Raw genomic sequence first — 5,299 nt, 5'->3', positions numbered from 1 at the left:
TTTAGTGTAAAAAAATAAAATTTTCCTTTTTCACTCCATTGTTCTGAAAATCTGTGAAGCACCTGTGGGGTCCAAATGCTCACCGCACCCCTTGTTACATTCCTTGAGGGGTGTAGTTTTTTAAATGGTGTCCCTTTAGGGGTGTTTTTTTATGTTTTGGCACCCCAGAGCCTCTGCCAACCTGAAGTGGTACAGTCAGAAATGACCAAATATAATGGAGGCGTTGAAATTCACTAGGCGCTCCTTTATATCTGAGGCTTGTGGTTGCGTCAAATAGCGCAATAGGGCCAGGGCTCCAGACTAAAAAATTTACCTGGGAGCCATTGGCTCCTAACCTGAAAAATTTAGGCGACAAATAGAATATTTGGTCGCCAACATTTTAAACCATGTAAAATTAATGTTATGTTACATGGGACTTACTGTGTGCAGAGGCCACGGCAGCCTCCTCCTCCTTTAGATCCTTTCTTTTCTTAGTTTGAAAATGTTCAACATGGAAACTTGCAACTTGACAACCATATACAGTCTGACTCAGTACTTCAGCTTCACTTGGCTAGCCTTTTAATGAGGCTTACTCTTCTGAACTTGAACCCCCCGTTAGAACCCCCTATACTCACCTCATCGCGCCGGGTCCCGCTTCTGAAGATGGTCGGGTCACGGAGATCTCAGCCACTGCAGCCCGGTGTGCGCTGAGAGATGAGTCCAACGCTCATAGAGAATGACGGGAGAGTCCAGCGCTCCGTCATTCTCTATGAGCATTGGACTCATCTCTCAGTGTGCGCGCCGGGCTGCAGCGGCTTAGATCTCTGTGACCCGACCATCTTCAGAAGCGGGACCCGGCGCGATGAGGTGAGTATAGGGGGTTCTAACGGGGGGTTGGGAGCCTGTCACCCCGTCACCGGGGGGGTGACAGGTTCCCTTTAAAAGCTTGCAACAGTCTATACATACTGAGCTAGACTTATGACTGCAGCCATAGTGACCCCCCACAAGATGTGTAAATAGATAGATATATCTCTCACCTAGTGACTAATGCAAGTGACCCCCTACAATACAGACACCTGAGGGGCCCTGATAATAATAATTGTGCATATATCTATCTCCCAGTGTCTGCAGCCAGTTTGCCCTACACTTATAGATGGCCCCCTCCTTTTATAGATGACCCCCTCTACCCTCATTATAGATGCCCCCTCCTCCCCCCCCATTATAGATGCCCCCTCCTCCCCCCCATTATAGATGCCCCCTCTTCTCCCCCCCTTATAGATACCCCCTCCCCTTATAGATGACCCCCTCTACCCCCATTATAGATGCCCCCTCCTCCCCCCCATTATAGATGCCCCCTCCTCCTCCCCATTATAGATGCCCCCTCTCCCCCCCCATTATAGATGCCCCCTCTCCCCCCCATTATAGATGCCCCCTCTTCTCCCCCCCCCCCTTATAGATACCCCCTCCCCTTATAGATGGCCCCCTCTCCCCCCATTATAGATGCCCCCCCCTCCCCCCATTATAGATGCCCCCCCTTCTCTTCCCCCCATTATAGATGGAACCCTCTTCTCCCCCCATTATAGATGCCCCCCCTTTCCTCTATGCTAAGCAGTATTTAAAAAAAACAAACACACAAAATCACCTGACAACCCGCTCCCCCGGCGATCCTCTTCTTCTTCGGACGCTGTCCCCGGCTGATGCGCGGCTGCCGGGGGTGTCCCGTCCTATCCCCGGCAGCGCGGCGCATCAGTGAGCTCTCTGTACGCCGGGGCTGTGACTTCTGACACAGGAAGCGTCTCTGACGCGCGCTTCCTGTGCCGGAAGTCAGGGCCCCAGGCAGCTCACTGATGCGCCGCGCTGCCGGGGATAGGATGGGACACCCCCGGCAGCCGCGCATCAGTCGGGGACCCGGACTTAAAGAGACAGCACGCCGCCGCCGGGGCCAGTCGCAAATGGCGCCCAGATTTATAAATCTGGGCGCCATTTGCAAAATATCAGTCGCATTGGCGACCATTTTGGTCGCCATCTGGAGCCCTGAATAGGGCCACATATGGGGTATTTCTATAAACTGCAGAAACGGGGAAATCAATATTGGGGTGCATTTCTCTGGTAATAGGTTTATAATTATGAAAGATATTGGATTACAATAAAATCTCTGCACAGAAAATTGAAGTTTTCAATTTTTGTACACACTTAGCTTATTTCTGTGATTCCCCTAAAGGGTTAAAGCACTTTCTGGATGTGCTTTTGCAGAGTTTGGGGGGGGTGCAGTTTCTGAAATGGGGTGCTTTGTGGGGCTTTTTTTAACATATAGTCCCCTCAAATACACTTTGTGGCTGCGTTCACACTACGTATATTTCAGTCAGTATTGCAACCAAAACCAGGAGTGGATTAAAAACACAGAAAGGATCTGTTCACACAATGGTGAAATTGAGTGGATGGCCACCGTATAACAGTAAACAACGGCCATTATTTCAATATAACAGCCGTTGTTCTAAAATAACAGCAAATATTTGCCATTAAATTGCGGCCATCCACTCAATTTCAACATTGTGTGAACAGATCCTTTCTGTGTTTTTAATCCACTCCTGGTTTTGGTTGCAATACTGACTGAAATATACGTAGTGTGAACCCAGCCTGATCAACCTGAATAAGTCACTAAAAAAATCTGATTTTGAAATTTTACAGAAAATTTGGAAAATTGCTGCTAACATTTTAAAGTGACTGTCCCACCAGGCCCAGGCTGAAGCACTGGAGGCGGGCCGACCCACCCTTAGTGGGAAGAAACCCCAGCCCCCCCATGACGTGACTCCATTAGAATCAATGGAACCCTATCATAGGGGGGTGGGGGTTTCCTCCCACTAAGGGTGGGTCGGCCCGCCTCCAGTGCTTCAGCCTGGGCCTGGTGGGACAGTCACTTTAAGCTTCCTATTGTTTAAATAAATTGAAAGATAGTTTAATAAATGCTGCCAACATAAAGTAGACATATTGCTAATGCTATTTAATATATAATTTATGTGGCATAACCATTTTCTGTACAAGCAGAAAAGCTTTAACCCTTTAAGGACCGTGCTAACTTTCGTTTTTGCGTTTTCGTTTTTTCCTCCATGTGCTTAAAAGGCCATAGCACTTGCATTTTACACCTACAGACCCACATGAGCCCTTATTTTTTGCGTCACTAATTGTACTTCGCAATGAAAGGCTGAATTTTTCCATAAAATATGCTGCAAAACCAGAAAAAAATTATATGCGCAGTGAAATTGAAAAAAAAACGCAATTATTTTTCTTTGGGGGGGGCTTCATTTTTACGCCGTGTGTCCTATGGAAAAACTTAGTTGTTATATATGTTCCTCAAGTCATTACGATTAAAACGATATGTAACATGTATAACTTTTATTGTATCTGATGGCCTGTAAAAAATTAAAACCATTGTTAACAAATATACGTTCCTTAAAATCGCTCTATTCCCAGGCTTATAGCGCTTTTATCCTTTGGTCTATGGGGCTGTGTGAGGTGTCATTTTTTTGCGCCATGATGTGTTCTTTCTATCGGTACCTTGATTGCGCATATGCGACTTTTTGATCGCTTTATATTACATTTTTTCTGGATTTGATGCGACCAAAAATGCGCAATTTTGCACTTTGGGATTTTTTTGCGCTGACACCGTTTACCGTGCGAGATCAGGAATGTGATTAATTAATAGTTCGGGCAATTACGCACACGGTGATAAAAAACATGTTGATTTATTTATTTATTTTTATTTGTAAAATGGGAAAAGGGGGGTGATTCAGACTTTTATTAGTGGAGGGGATTTTTTATTAATAAAAACACTTTTTTTAAATTTCCCTTACAGTAATATGAAGCCCCCTGGGGGACTTCTATATACACAGAACTGATCTCCCATTGAGATCAATCCTGTGTATATAATAGAGCAATGATCCATCAGATCAGTGCTCTATTATAATGGTCTGCTGCAGACCATCTGAATAGATTGCCGAGCCGGGATCAGCGTCATTCCGACGCTGAGCCCCGGCCGGCTCATTAGAACGGATCTCCCCTCCGCGATCGCATCGCGGGGGGGGAGATCCCCCACTGGACACCAGGGAGAGGGGGTACAGCTGCTATTCAAATGCAGCTGTCAGCTTTGACAGCGGCATTTGAATAGTTAATTAGCCGTCCGCGGCGATCGGCCGCGCCGGCTAATACACGCGGTCCCTGGCTGCACTTAGCAACCGGGTACCGCGCGCTGCAGAAAGGGCTCACGCCGGGAGCCCTCTTTGTTTACTCTTAACGGCCGCATGATGGGTATACCCGTCATGCGTCGTTAAGAGGTTAAAGTTGGAAAAATGCAATTTGTCACAATTTTTCATGTTATTTAGTTTTTTTTTTTTTCATAAAGATTCATTGTGAGTATGGACTCCAGTTTAACAGAAATGCAAAGTACAATATGCCACGAGAAAACAGTTTCAGAATCAGCCGGATAGGTAAAAGCATTCCCAAGTTATTTATGAATAAAATGAATATAGGTCATATTCATAAAATTTGCCTTGGTTCTTAAAGGACAACTCCCGCGGGACCCCAAAAAAAAAAAAAACACAGACACACACAGACACCATACTCACCATCTCTCCGGTGACGATCGCCGCTCGATTCGCCCGCCGTCCGCCTCTCCGTCGCCGCCTTCCGCCATCCAGCGATGTCTCCAACTTCCGGGTCCAGGGGATGGAAAAGGCTGCCAGTGCGCTTGCGCACCGGCAGCCTTTTCATTGGCTGGAGCGCATCACATGGCTTCCAGCAAGCTCAGCCAATCAGGGCTGAGCAAGCTGGAAGCCATGTGATGCGCTCCAGCCAATGAAAAGGCTGCTGGTGCGCATGTGCACCAGCAGCCTTTTCATCCCCATTCACTTTGCATGAAGACGCCGAGGAGGAAGAAGACCCGGACCGCCCCTCGGCTCTGACGTCGTCGTCACCAGATGCCGCCCCGGAGAAGAGGACCGTGACGATCGTAATAGGTAATGTATAAATTCCTTAACTTCCGGGGTGGGGGGTCGGGGGTCCGAAAGTGGGGGAAGGGGGCCAGGCCGGGTATTTAACCACATTACAAAGTTATATAACTTTGTAATGTGTGTTAAATGAGCAAAAAAAAATTTTTGTGGGAGTTGTCCTTTAAGGCCATTTCAGGTCCAGTTCTTAAGGGGTTAAAGTTTTAATTATTTGAAAGGAAAATAAAACTAAAGTTACAGTATATACCTTGCCTATCGTTGTAATGCTGGGTAAAGCAGTAGTGCAGAGCTGTCTGTGTGGCCTGGGCTGTATACTG

This window comes from Dendropsophus ebraccatus, chromosome 3 (genome assembly GCF_027789765.1).
Source record: "Dendropsophus ebraccatus isolate aDenEbr1 chromosome 3, aDenEbr1.pat, whole genome shotgun sequence".
NCBI classification, from domain to species: Eukaryota; Metazoa; Chordata; class Amphibia; order Anura; family Hylidae; genus Dendropsophus; species Dendropsophus ebraccatus.
The sequence above is the reverse complement of the archived record's forward strand: the minus strand, read 5'-3'. Positions refer to the sequence as shown.